Here is a 15,543-nt window from a genome sequence, read left to right as displayed (position 1 = left end):
CTGCATCAACCACAGTCTCAGTACCTTTAGGCGGAAGGGTGCATTTCCCTGGGCCATACCATCTATACGGCATGCCGCAGTTTGATGAAATTAAATTAAAGGACTGCGCCATTCCCCAAACTAAATCCATCCGCATAAGTACTCTACAACTCAAGACCCTATTTAGCCTATACAACCGTTCAATCTTCGTAGATCGAGCACACCTAATCATCCACTTATCAGATGACAACGGGGTCACATACAACACCTTCACCTCAAAATCCAACTCATTCTCAATCCACCAACCTCCTCTCTACTATATTTATTCGACAACCCTTCTACCACCACACCACAGAGCAACTCATTCCTAGGGGTATGTGTATGGAATTTATACTTCCTTTCTGACAACATGCTTTTTGCGCTGTCGAAATTGCCCCGTCCCTTCATATGAAGAGAGATAACCCTCCATATTACCAATCCCAGCCCACCCTTAATACAGTACTAATCTCGTTAACGCTAACATCGTGCATGACAATCGAGGGCAAGGATCTGTCCCTGCACATATCTGTCGCCATCGTTCGTCCTGTTGCTGCCGAGGTACCACCTACCCCAACTAAAGTTTCATTATTCGTGAGTCATCGGTGTTGTTGTCATATTCGCAGACTCCTGGGCCACGATAGTAGAAGTCTTCTGTGTAGTATTTAACGGTGATGTGTTGTTGCACATATTTGCCTTTTCTCCTTGAGTGCTGTTTTATTGCCATGTCCATCTGCATTTATCGCTGGCGGTGCGATATTTACCTCCAACTGATTTGCAGTATCGAAGTCTTCGGCTACTTCGGCAGCCCAGTTTTTTTTCGCAACAACTGGCCTATTCTGTTCCTCGTAGCCTTTAGAGATCAATGTTGTAAGTTTCCTCCAATTTATTGAATCTTTCTATCACAGACATATGTTGTTCATGGAGCAGATTGTAGCTATGTTCCATGTTATCTATTGCAAGCTGTTGTTGAAATTTCTCATATCGTGAAGGTAAATCACTACTCGAGCTATTGCCGCTCTTTCCCTTTTTAAACTTGTGTTTCCGATGGACGATGATGAAACCATCACCTTTGAGACTAGCATCAGATGCGTATTTGTCCCCATCTGCATCCCTGCATGCGATTCAATTAAGTTTTTAGCCGTCGCCTTAGCTTGATGACTGAATTTCTTCGGTATATTGGCATCTTAATTTTCTCCAAAATATTTTGTTGCCCACTAATAAAAGAAACTGAATTTTATTGGAAAAATTTAACATAGCTTGCGTTAGGATCCATAAAATAAAAAATCCAATAGTGTATACATATTGTACTTGTATTATAAATAATGTGTTTCCATATAGCTAGGCACGAGCATTTGCCCAACTCATGCAAATATTATTGTAGTGAAGAAGCAGGTTGACTTAGGGCAATTTTTGTTCTTAACAAGTAAAAAGGCTCCGAGTGAAATTAAAAACAGGATATCTAAGGGCCTAACACAACTCACTGTCCCAAATTTCAGCAAAATCGGATAATAAATGTGGCTATTATTGGCCTAAGACCCTAAATCGGAGAATCGGTCTATATGGGGGCTATATCAAGATATAGTCCAATGTAGCCCATCTTCGAACTTAACCTGCTTATGAAAAAAAAAGAATTTCTGCAAAGCTTCAGCTCAATATCTCTATCTTTGAAGACTGTAGCGTGATTTCAACAGACAGACGGACGGACATGTCTAGATGGTCTTAGATTTTTACGCCGATCAAGAATATACATATATACTTTATAGAGTCGGAAATGGATATTTCGATGTGTTCCGAACGAAATGACAAAATGAATATGCCCCCATCCGTCGGTGGTGGGTATAAAAAATCTACTGGAAGGAGGTTCGAGGGGATTTTGAATTTTGCTGTTTTCTTCAGTTTTTGTTTCAACAAGTATGACATTTTGGGATATATATGACAGTTTCCTCCAAATTTTATAGTTGACCAACGCGGGTGAGTTTTGGACTACGATGTACATACAAATGTTTTGATTTGCGAAGGTTAACAAATTTCGTTAAAATTGGGCATAATGAGTTGTATTTGGCCCCTCGACACTCGTACTGAGTATAGTCAAGATCGGGCTATATTTAAATATAGGTGTCATATATACTGATGTCGCAGTTAAAGTTTAAGGACAATAAAAATACGTTTGTTACTCGATTTCGCTTAAATTTAGCAGATAACTACCAGAAATGAACCAACTTATGGGCGTTGCATGGAAACAATTAAGGATTTTATTTTTTAGTATTTCGATGTTACGTTTTAGTGGATTACTGACTTAGGTGTATATCCATAGTGGCATGGGGCGGATTAATATCCGCACCCTATTTTTAACCTTACATAATCTTATCAATGATTTTGGTATAAAATATTGTGTTCGACCCTTACATAGCCTTCCTGAATATGGTGAGGTCCGGTGACTATATTTAGATATAAGTGTGCTATGCCGAAATGTGGTGAATATATATATATATATATATATATATATATATATATATATATATATATATATATATATATATATATATATATATATATATATATATATATATATATATATATATATATATATTTATTCGAGGTTGTGGGTATCTAAAGTTAGGCCCGGCCAATATGGTGAGGTCCGGTGACTGCATTTAGATATAACTGTGCTATGCCGAAATGTGGGGAATATATATATATATATATATATATATGGGTATCAAAAGTTTGGCCCGGCCGAACTTAATACCTTTTTACTTGTTTTACTTAAGGCTGCCCAATATACTGACCACTCTTTGCTCAGCCTAAACAAAAAAGGAAAAAATTTGTGTGTGAGAATGTGTCTATACTAGTGACGAGCACCCAATTGCCGTTATTTCCAAGCCCATGGTCCTGCTTGGGATTATTTTCTTATGCACGTATAAAGTAATATCCAATAGTGTGAGTATTTTTGCCCATCACTGGTCTATACGATCAAACACTAAACCTTTCCCTCTAGTAGGAGGAACGAACGCATATTATAATTGGTCCGGTACACGAATAATCGATTGCGGCTATCAATGCGTCTCCCAATTAAAGAGTTTTTGGTTTTACAATCGTAAACAAAGTTTATCGTAAGCAAAGTTGTTAAAGGGCTTACAATAAACAAAGTTAGGTTAGGTTAAGTTGAAAGGAGGGAGCGGATATTAATCAGACCCAAGGCACTATGGACAAACATCTATGCCAGTAGTCGGTTTGTTGTGCGCTTTTAAAACTAAAAATCAACCTCGAAAAAGAAAAATTTCTGTTAGGAATTCTACTTAAAACATCCTTAATTGTTTTCCATGCCACTCCCTTAAGTTGGTTCATGTCAGGTATATGTGGTAAGTACCGGTACTTGTAGTAGTTTTGCCGCGAAAGCCGAGCGATAAAATACAATGAAATGGGAAATGATCCAAAGTCTCTTCACCTTCCCCGCATGTCCTACACATGCCATCGCTTGCCGCACTGATTTTGTGTGCTGTTATGATACCAAAAGCTACACTGACCTCCTTCTTTCTTCCTGTCAGCAATAGCCTCGTCCTCTCACTATCCGGATCACCCCATTAGATTTTTGCCGTTCTAATGACAATTTTGCTTTTGCGTCGATCCAAAAGGCTTCGGGTTAATCAAGTTTATTGACGGCCTTTGAGAATTTGACCACGTAATTTGAGCAAAATGTTGGTCGATTTTTTTATAAATATTGGACAAAAATTATTTTCTTGAAATATCTAAAAACCAGTAAGAAAAGGCAAAAATCGGACGGTTTCGACTGAATAATACCCTACACTAACCTTATAAGTACAATGTGGGAGATACATCCAATTCTGAACCAAATTTGATGGACTTCGGCGGATGTTTTCAGATAGGATATTAAACAATACGTTTGAAACTTCGAGCAAATATCTTCAAAATGATGAACATTTATTTGGAAGCTATATCTGAACCGATTTCGAGAAAACTTATGAGATAATGTGGTAGTCGTCGAGAAAAGCATTGCATAGCATTTTGGTAAGATTGGTCAATAAATGCGCTTGCAGTGGCTCTTGGAGTGAAAATCGGGCGATATATATATATATGACAGCTGTACCTGAAGTTAGGCCGATTTCTATGGATTTCACCGGTAGGTTAGGTTGAAAAGAGGGTGCAGATGTTAATCCGCCTCATGCCACTATGGACATACACCTAAGCCAGCCGGTTGTACGTACCAGATTTACCCGATGGAGTTCTTCATCGGCAAGGGCTGCCGTCTTAGTGTATAACACACTGCTACAACAACAACAACCTAAGCCAGTAATCAGCTAGTTGTGCGCTCTAAAAACTATAAAGTAACCTCTAAAAAGAAAATTTTAAGTTAGGAATTCCATGATACTTACAAAATCCGTAATTGTTTTCAACACCACTCCCCTAAGTTGGTTCATGTCTAATATTGTATCTCCACCTAAGTGCCGGTATCTGTTGGACGCGAAAGCCGGGCAATGACAAAGGAAATGCTCTAAAGTCTCATCATCTTCCCCGCATGTCCTACACATCCTATCACTTGCCGCACCGATTTTACATAAGTCAACTCGTTGTCCTACGTGTCCCGATATGATACCAATAGCTATACCAACCTCCTTCTTACTTTCTTTCAGTAATAGCCTCGTATTTTCACCATCTGGATCCCCAATAGGATTTTTCGTTACGCTGTTCCAAAATGTTGCATGCGCATTCGTCGCCCACTCCCTTAACTCGGACTGCGTCGACTCGAAAGTTTATTGACGGCAGTCCTCTGTCCTTCACCGCCAAATCGTCTGCCCTTTGATTTCCCCTTACTCCGTTATGGCCCTGCACCAAAACAATGCGGATTTTGCCATCCTCAGAGAAGGCGTTAATCTCCTTCCGACGCTCAGCATAGTTTGGGTGCCAGTAATGTCAAGAGAAAAATCAAACCTAACAACTTTTGACAGAATCGATTAACAAATGATTATTTTATTGCTTTATTACTTAAATTGGATGAACATATAAAGGGTGATTTTGTTGCTGTTATCTTTTTGGCAACACTGGTCAAAATAGCTCACGCACCTTTCGTGTTTTGTTTCATTGTCAAACATTTTGGTCTATAAATTTTTGAATTTTATTATCAAAATGCGTGCTCTGTTAAGAAATTTCATCGTGTTCAAATTGTGTTCAGCGGCGAAGCTCATTTTTAGCTCAATGGGCACGTAGAGATCAGCCAGAAGCATTGCAATAGCTAACAATGCTTCCAGAAAAAGTCACTGTACTTCTTTAAAGATAATGCGAATCGTAACGTAGCTGTGAATGGTGAGCGCTATCGTGAGATGATATCCAACTGTTTTTGCCCAAAATGCAAGAGCTTGACTAGCATAACATGTCGTTTCAGTAAGACGCTGCCACATGCCACACAGCACACATAACAATGGACTCATTGAGAGGCGAGTTCGGTGAACACAAGCCCGCTTCAATTGACATATTGGAAGACAACATTGCAGCATTTATTTGTGAGATGCCGGCCGAAATGTTGGAAAGCGTGTGCCAAAATTGGACTAAGCGGATGGACCATTTGAGGCGCGGTCACGGTCAACATTTGCATGAAATAATCTTCAAACATTAAATTATATGTACCGTACTATCGATTTATGTGTTTCCTTTTTGAAAAACTTTCCTTTAGCTCTTAAAAAATCACCCTTTATATGGGAGCAATATCTAAAGCTAAATCGATATTTTCCAATTCTAATGGTATTCATATCTAGGCCAACAAACATGCCTGTATCAAATTTTAAAACAATCGGACGAAAATTGCGACTTGTACTTTGAACACAAATTAACATGGACAGACGAACGGATAGATAGACGGACATAGCTAAATCAAAAGAAAAAGTAATTCTGAGTCGATCGGTATACTTGTCAATGGGTCTATCTCTCCTCCTTCTGAGTGTTGCAAACATATGCACTACGTCATAACATTTTGTACCACAGTACTGGTGTAGGGTGAAATAATATTTATTTGTTTAATGTTTTCGGTTTGCTTACGTAGTGATTTATTAAAATAAACAGCATTTAAAACCGAATGTCGAGATCGGGACAATACATTGTTGAAATCACAAAACCAATTTGGGACAATCTAAAAGCTCAATGATCGAAGACTTCTTGCAATGGAAATGGAAAGCCACAGATTGCAACCCAACAACCACTGTGGGACTCGTTTCGCCCTCGGTTAGGGGACTTATTCAACCACATTAGGTGTGGAGGCTTCAACGGCCACACATTGATCGAATATACCGCGAAAACGTGTTTACCTAGTTTTTCCACCGCATGTGTTTTCTAATTATTTTTTTTGTTTTCTTTTCAATATAAATATAATAGAAATACAAAATAGCCATCAAAATACTGAAGCCAATTTTCCGAAAGTTTTAGCTCAATCTTTCTATTAAACTATGACATCCGCCCAGAAGTTCTAATTGGCATATAAATTGTATTTTGACAATCAATACAAAGTTTAGCTCTTGTTTTATGAATAAATGTCACCGTCAATTAGTCCCTTTCTGGACCCAAAAGCTACAACGACTTTCCATACAAAAATTGATACAGAAGGATTTTAGGAATTTTTCAATTTCGAACCACTGTGAGGTTTTCATGCTGGAGTCTACAATAAAAGTGCCGAGTGTAGCACTTAGGACCTGTTCCACAATTATGCAAGGATTTAGGTCTGCTTTCCCCAATTTTCGTTAACTTCAACAACTTGAATTTCAAGATTTTGTATTCTTGAAAACTAGGCTAGGTATATCATCTATAGATTAAATGGAGGGGAAATGGAGGTTTTGCAGACAAATGTAATTGTGGTCGTTTTGTTTAATTTTAAAACTAAAAATATAAACATGGCTTATGCTCTGCATTCGTCATAAATATTTCGGCATCTATTGTCAATCATCTAAGGAGGGGCAGCAAGTTTTTTGTCGCAGGCTATTTAAAATTCAAATCAAATTTGTTTACAAAGCAACTTCTTTATTCTCTCGCAAATATTTTCTTCTTGCCTTTGAACACCTTCAACAGTGCTAAGGACATTTGCTTGCTGCTGCTCTTCCATTCAACAGGACATGCGATGCGGAGGAGTGTTAGACAAACCCTCAATTTTGCTATCGTTTCCAGTGGTCTGGTTCAATTTATCCTGTGGCAGATTCGAATGTGTCAACAGACATGCAAAAAAGACGCACCGCTTAGCATTAGGGTTCACAGTCATGGTTGGCGTACTACTCTACATGGCCGTCTTCCTTATGTTGATGGAAGGGGATTAAATTTGTTTGTCTAGTAGAGTTCTAGGTTGCTGAATGATTGCGTTTGTTTTATATTTTATATATTTTTGGAATATAAATTATATTATAAAATATGGATTTGGAATGACTTAAATATAAACATGAGATTTGCATAAAATTCATATTATCTGCATGTTTTTCTTTTCTTCCACACTAAGATTGTGCGTGTATGTGTGAATACTTGATTGTTTTTATAATTTTTTTTTAAATAAATATTTTCATTCATTTTCAGAACAACAATTTAAACGGGTTGGAATGGTGTTCACTTGCTTTCGAATAAATGTAGTGGCCAGAGGTAAGTTTCTATCTTGTCATTGTGAATTTTATACACTAAAAGAGATTGGGCCAAATTTTAAAATTTTTCCTTATGCGTAGGATTTAAGCAGTGAAAACGATCCAAAAATCAAAACTTTAAAATATAGATGGTGTCTTTAAATTTAATTTCCTATTTACTAAGGGACACGACCATCTGTCTCAAATTTTGATTGCCGATTGATTATTATTTAACTAGATAGATAGATGACTTCCAATTAATATTTTTGAAAAATTAGTTTTTTAAACTTACCATCTTAACCGAAACATGTAAAAAGGCCTTAAGTTCGGCCGGAAGGAACTTTGGATACCCACCACCTCGGGGTGGTGGGACTTTTCTTCAAAGTCCGGTGAAAAATGTATAATTCATGCCCCCATAGCAGCTATATAGAAATATGGTCCGATTTGGACTTAATTTGACATGGACATTGAGTGGTCTAGTCATTGTTCGATTTTGTAGAACGAAATATTGGTCTTTTTGGTAGCCATACCTAAATAGAGACCGATCTGAACCATATACGACACGGATGTCGAAAAGCCTAACATAAGTCACTGTGTCAAATTTTGGCGAAATCGGATTATAAATGAGATCGGTCTATATGGCAGCTATATCCAAATCTGGACCGATCTAAGCCAAATTAAAAAAGGATGTAGAAGGACCTAACACAACTCACTGTCCCAAATTTTGGCAAAATCGGACAATAAATGCGCCTTATGGCGCAGCTATATAGTAGCTATATCGAAATCTGGACCGATCTGGGCCAAATTGAAAAATAATGGTGAAGGGCCTAACACAACTCACTGTCCCAAATTTTGGCAGGCCCTATATGGCAGCTATATCCAAATCTGGATCGATCTGGGCCAAATTGAAGAAGGATGTCGAAGGGCCTAACAAAACTCAATGTCCCAAATTTTAGCAAAATCGGGAAATTAATGCTTTCAAGACCATAAATTGAGAGATCGGTCTATATGGCAGCTATATCGAAATCTTGATCGATCGGAGCCAGATTACGGAAAGATATCGATTGGCTTAACACCACTCACTGTCCCATATTTCACTACAATCGGATAATAAATGTGTCTTTTATGGGCCTAAGACCCTAAATCGGCGGATCGGTCTATATGGGGGCTATATGAAGATAAAGTCCGATATAGACCAACTTCAAACTTAACCTGCCTAAAAAAATCTGTACAAAATTTCAGCTCAATATTTCTATTTTTAAAGACTTAAGCGTGATTTCAACAGACAGACGGAAAGATGGTCTTAGATTTTTACGACGATCAAGAATATATATACTTTATAGGATCGGAAATGAATATTTCGATGTGTTGCAAACGGAATGACAAAAAGAATATATCCCCATCCTTCGGTAGTGAGTATAAAATCTGAGCAATATGGGTATTAAATGAAAGGCATTTAAGGGTAGAGGACGAACTTGGTATACAAATTTCACCCTAAGTGTTCGGGAAAATCACCGCCTTGGGATATATAGGTATCAAATGAAAGGTATTTAAAAGCAGAGCACAAATCTAACATAAAAATGTATTTCTTGGTTTTCTGAGTGGCCTCCCCATCCCCCGAAACCTCCCAGTAGGGCATATTAACTCGAATCTAATGTTTATATAGGGATCCAAGTATCTGGGTCGCGACAATAAAATACTCAAATAAATGGTCCGACCGTCTCCTCCCAATATAAACAACAATATGTCATGTAGGACGGCTGAGAACATATTTTACAGAAATGAAAGGATGTGTCAGAGGGCAATCCCACTCCTCCCACCCTATGCAAAACGAAAAGGTATTAAAAACAAGTAAGAGCGAAAAGGTATTAAAAACAAGTAAGAGCGTGCTAAGTTCGGCCGGGCCGAATCTTATATACCCTCTACCATGGATCGCATTTGTCGAGTTCTATGCGCGGTATCTCTTTTTAGGCAAACAAAGAATATTGAATAAGAACTCTTTTGCTGTTGGAGCTATATCAAGTTATAGTCCCATTCGTATCATTAAGGAATGACGAACATTATAGAAGTCATTGTGTAATATTTCAGTTCATTCGGATATGAATTACGGCTTGTAGGGGCTCAAGAAGCAAAATCGGGAGATAGGTTTATATGGGAGCTTTATCAAGCTATTGATAGATTCAGACCGTTTTAGACACGTATGTTGAAAGTCGTGAGAGAAGCCGTTGTACAAAATTTCAGTCAAATCGGACGAGAATTGCGCCTTCTAGAGGCTCAAGAAGTGAAGACCCAAGATCGGTTTTTATGGCAGCTATATCAAAACATGGACGGATATGGCCCATTTACAATCCTAACCGACCTACACTAAGAAAAAGTATATGTGCAAAATTTCAAGCGGCTAGCTTTACTCCTTCGAGTGTTAACGTGCTTTCGACAGACAGACGGACGGACGGACGGACAGACGGAAGGACATAGCTAGATAAACTTATGCATCCCAATTCGGCACGGACATTGAGTGGTCTAATATATATAAGTCACTGTTGAACAAAATCGGGTAATAAATAAAGCTTTTATGAAGCTTTAAATTACTAACTATTCCAAATTTCAGCAGATCGGTCTATATGACAGCTATATCTAAATATAGTACGCCCTCAACCATATTAAGCTCGGATATCGGGTGTCTCAAAACAACTCACTGTTTCAACTCTCAGCGAAATCGGGTGATAAATAAAGCTTTTATGGGCTTCCGGCAGCTATAACAAAATGTTGTCCGATCGGAACCATATTTAGGTCCTATGTTGGGAGGCGTAAAACTGCTCACTGTTTCAAATTTCAGCGCTTTTTTAAATTTCTGTGAAATCGGATAAAAAATGAAGCATTTATGGGCAATAGACCCTTTATCGGCAGATCGGTCAATATAGCAGCTATATCCAAATATGGTTAGATTTGGCCCGTTCAGAACTTAACCAGCGTGTATCAAAAGACATATCTGTGCCGAATTTCAGCTCAATATCTCAATGTTTGAAGGCTCTAGAGTAATTACAACAGACGGATAGACGGTCAGACACACGGACATCGTTAAATCGTCTTAGAATTTTACGACTACCCGAAATATATATACTTTGTAGGGTCGGAAATTAATATTTCAATGTGTTGCAAATGGAATTATTAAATGAATATACTGTGGTGGGTATACCCAAATTAATAAGTGTGGATCTGCACGAGACCCGTAGCTCTGAATTTATTGATCACCAGCTCAAAAATGGTTAAAAAATTAATTTTCAAAAGCCACCGGGCCAGATAGTCTATTTTAAAATTAATCAAGTAAAGCGGTTAAGTTTGGCCGGGTCGAATCTTATATACCCTCCACTATGGATCGCATTTGTCGAGTTCTTTTCCGGTATCTCTTTTTGGATAAACAAAGAATAAAAGATAACAATTGCTTTGCTAATTGAATTGAATGTTGGGGACCACAGTAGAAGTCTATGTGTAAAATGTCAGCCAAATCGAGCAAGAATTGGGCCTTTTAGGGGCTCAAAAAGTAAAATTGGGAGATCGGTTTATAGCGGAGCTGTATCAGGCTAAGGACCGATTTAGACCATATTTGATACGTATGTTGGAGGTCATGGAAGAATCCGTCAGTCAAATCAGATAATACAATAATTAGGCCTTCTTGAGGCTCAAGAAATCAAGATCCCAGATCTGTTTATATGGCAGCTACATCAGCTGCTGTATAAAGCTGTTACTTTTCACCGGAGGAGAAAGCTGGGTATTTGCAGGCGCCCTGTGCTGAATGGAGTTCAGAAGCCAAGTACTTAAGAGTGATTCTTGCCAAGAGAATATGCAGGAGAAGGAACCTCGAGGAAAGAGTCAAAGAGAACTGTATAAGCACAAGGAAGGTGTTGGCAGCTTAGTCCGCGCTTGTTTGGCCGATTCTCAGCTATGGATGTCTGGTGTGGCATCGGGCTTTAGACAACTGTGCCTTGCGCAGACTGATGGAGAATGTACGGGGTAATGTGGCAGTGCTCCGAGGGAGGCGCTGAATGTCATTCTCGATCTGAGACAATATATTACGTTGTGGCAACGAAAATTGCCCTAAGACTGAGGTAAGCAGGTATCTGTCGCTTTGAGCATTATTCTGCCGGAAGTCATAAGGATAAGAATTGCGTCCTCTAATGGCTCAAAAAGTCAAAATCCCAGATCGGTTTATATGGCAGCTATATAAAAATATGGACCGATATGGCCCATTAACAATCCCAACCATAACTAATAACCTACACTAATATGAAGTATTTTTGCAAAATTTCAAACGGATAACTTTAATCCTTCGAAAGTTAGCGTGCTTTCGACAGGCAAACGGACGGATAGACGGACGAACATGGCTAGATCGACTTAAAATGATCATAGCGATCAAAAACACATATACTTTATGGGGTCTTAGATGAATATTTCGAGGGTTACAAAGAGAATGACGAAATTAGTATACCCCCATCCTATGGTGGAGGGTATAAAAAAACCAGTAAGGAAAGGCGAAAAATTGTATAAGTACATGTAAGAGCTATCTCTTATTCTGAGCCAATTTTAATGGACCTTGCCGGATGTTTTCAGATGGGTTATTAAACAATCCGTAGCAAATTACGTGCAAATATGTTCAAACTGAAACAACTACTGTTGACAACAAATTTTGCAATTTACCTAAAATCTGACGAACATGTATATGGGAGATACATATAAATCTGAACAGATTTCTATGAAATTTACCTGTAACATCGAAAGTCAATGCTTCCTACCAAATTCCGAGAGAATCGGATAACAAATGATCATTTTGTTGCATTATTACTGCAAATTGGAGGAACATGTATATGGGAGCCATATCCAAATCTGAATCTATTTTTATACCCACCACCGAAGGATGGGGGGAGGAGTAAAGTTATCAGGTTAAGTTCGAAGATGGGCTATATCGGACTATATCTTGATATAGCCCCCATATAGACCGATCCGCCGATTTAGGGTCTTAGGCCAATTAAAGCCACATTTATTATCCGATTTTGCTGAAATTTGGGATAATAAATTGTGTTAGGTCCTCCGACATCCCTTCTCAATTTGGTCCAGATTTGGATATAGCTGCCATATAGACCGATCCTCCGATTAAGGGTCTCAGGCCGATAAAAGGTGCATTTATTGTCCGATTTTGCTGAAATTTGGGACAGTGAGTTGTATTAGGACCTTCATCATCCCTCTTCAATTTGACTCTGATCGGATCTAGATCGATCAAGATTTGCATATAGCTGCCATATAGACCGATATCTCGATTTAAAGTCTTGACCCAAAAAAAGGCGCATTAATAATCCGATTTGACTGAAATTTAACACAGTGACTTATGTTAGGCTTTTCGACATCCATGTTGTATATGGTTCAAATCGGTTTATTTTAAGATATAGCTACTAAAAAGACCAATATTTTGTTATACACAATTAAACAATGACTTGTACTTATAAGTATTTGGTCCAAAACATATTTAGATATAACTGTTATGGGACATAAGGTATGCATTTTCACACATACATAAACATGCGATATTTTCGGTTGCAGCTAAGACATTTATGTCTTAAAAAATTTTCGTTTAGGATATTTCCATGTACATACTGCCCTTAAAGAAAAAGTAGTTGGAACCCCGATTAACATGTTCTATATATCAAAAATGAAGTATTGTTAGGAAGAAAAATCTTTATATTTGCAAAATACAAGTTTTTTCATCGTAAAGCAAGTCCAACGAAGCTTGGGGAGAAAAATGGTAAGACGTTGAAGCATTTCCTATGTCACTGCCCGGCTTTCGCGGCTAACAGACACTGGTACTTAGGTGGGGACACAATACCCGACATGAACCAACTTAGGGGAGTGGTATGGAAAACAATTAAGGATTTTGTAAGTAGCACGGAATTCCTAACTTAAAATTTTCTTTTGCTAGATTAAATTTTAGCTCTTAGAGCGCACAACAAGCCGATTAATGGCTTAGGTGTATGCCCATAGTCGCAGAGTCGGATTAATATCCGCACCCTCTTCTCAGCCTAAGTGTAACGAAAATTTCCTTTATGTGAAACGAATTATTTTTGGATTAATATCCGCACCCTTTTTTCAACCGAACCTAAACTTACCTACAAACGGAATTACGAATTTAGTATACTTCCATCCTATTGTGTACGGTATAACAAGCTTTGATATTGACGTTTATTCCAAATGGAGAACTGTGCATTAAAAACAATAGAACAGCCGCCAGTAATTAGTTTTAGCAACAACTTTTAATTTTCTTAAGAATCTCCTTAGTTGGAAACAAATTTATTCCCTTTCGCTGCTTTTACTTCGGTTTCCCTGTGTCTCTAGAGCAGCTGCCATTGTTGGCAAAAGTTTGCTATACATTAAGAAAACATTCATAGGGAGAAACAACTACTCTTATTACTTCTGTTCATAACACAATGGGACTTTGGGATAATTCAGTGGAATATAGATCACTATGATTTCTTTCGTGCATCGTGAAACAAGCACCAGTTTTCGAACAACTCCAGAGAGATGTTCACATTTTAGTTTTGCTACGAATATTATTTAAATATTAGGAAACAAATAAGAATGTCGCATAATTTTAAGATAGACAACACTGGACAACAAAATGAGAAAAGTTGGCTATCTACTTTGAGTAATTAAGTGTTCATATTTCAAATGAAATCAAGATCTCAAAGCAGGAGATCGCTTTATATGAGAGCTATGTCAGGTTATAGTCCGATGTGGACCGTATGTTGGAGGACAAATAGAATCTTAAATGCGGTTTCCAGGGACTCAAGATCTCAAATCGGGAGATCAGTTTATATGGGAGTTATATCAGGGAGACCACCGTAGCACAGAGGTTAGCATGTCCGCCTATGGCGCTGAACGCCTAAGTTCCAATCCGAGAATATCAGAAAAAATGTTCAGCGGTGGTTATTCCCTCCTAATGCTGTCGACATTTGTGAGCTACTGTACAATTTGGTATGGCAGCCATGTAAACACTTCTCAACAAAGATTTGTTGCACTGCGATACGCCGTTCGGACTCTCCTAAAAAATGGAGGCCCCTTATCATTGCGCATCAAAACTTCAATCGAATAGCACTCATTGATATGTGAGAAGTTTGCCCTTGAATTTTTACAACGTACTCTGTTAAAAAGTCTTCGGACATTGTTCCCAGAGTTAGGAATCTCCCCGATCATCCAGGGTTTTGCTTGGGCAGATCTACTTTCTCGGAGCTAAAAACTGCGTCGAAAGACCAGACCATACCAGTGTAATCCTACAAACATTGTCGTCAATGTTTTCTTTAGATCTTATTACTATTTCTTCGATGTTGTTACACCCATAACTAAAGGATGGGGGTATACAAATCAAGTCATTACGTTTGTAACACCTCCAAATGTTGATCTAAGACCCCATAAAGTACATATATTCTACCGGTTCAGATTTGGATATAGCTCCCATATAAACCGATCTCCCGATTTGACTTCTTGAGCCCTTACAAGCTGCAATTTTTGTCCGATTTGGCTCAAATTTTGCACGTTCTGTTCTGTTACGACTTCCAACAACTGTGTCAAGTACAGTCCGAATCGGTGAAAAACCTGATAAAGCTCCCATATAAACCAATCTCCCGATTCGACTTGTTGAGTCCCTAAAGGCCGCAATTTTGTTCGCTTTGGCTGAAATTTTGCACGTAGTGTTCTGCTATGACTTCCAACAACTGTGCCAAGAACGGTCCGAATCTGTCTATAACCTAATATAGCTCCCATCTCCCTATTGGATTTTTTGAGCTCCTGGAAGCCGCAATTTTTATCCGATCTAGCAAAAATTTTCCAGATATAATTCTTTAATGATTTTCAACAACTTTGCCAAGTACGGTTTAAA

At 38.2% G+C, this 15,543-nt stretch overlaps 1 long non-coding RNA gene across 2 annotated transcripts in view; it reads left to right on the top strand.

Annotated features, from left to right (window-relative positions):
• LOC131994010 (uncharacterized) overlaps positions 1–15,543 on the top strand; it is a 338,911-nt gene that overhangs the window by 156,749 nt on the left and 166,619 nt on the right. For both annotated transcript variants that reach the window (XR_009396369.1, XR_009396370.1), the window contains exon 3: positions 7,582–7,644. This is a non-coding gene — a long non-coding RNA (uncharacterized LOC131994010). The remainder of the gene's footprint in view (positions 1–7,581; positions 7,645–15,543) is intronic.

Source organism: Stomoxys calcitrans, chromosome 1 (assembly GCF_963082655.1).
Source record: "Stomoxys calcitrans chromosome 1, idStoCalc2.1, whole genome shotgun sequence".
Classification (NCBI taxonomy): Eukaryota; Metazoa; Arthropoda; class Insecta; order Diptera; family Muscidae; genus Stomoxys; species Stomoxys calcitrans.
This window is presented reverse-complemented; position numbering and strand designations above follow the sequence as displayed.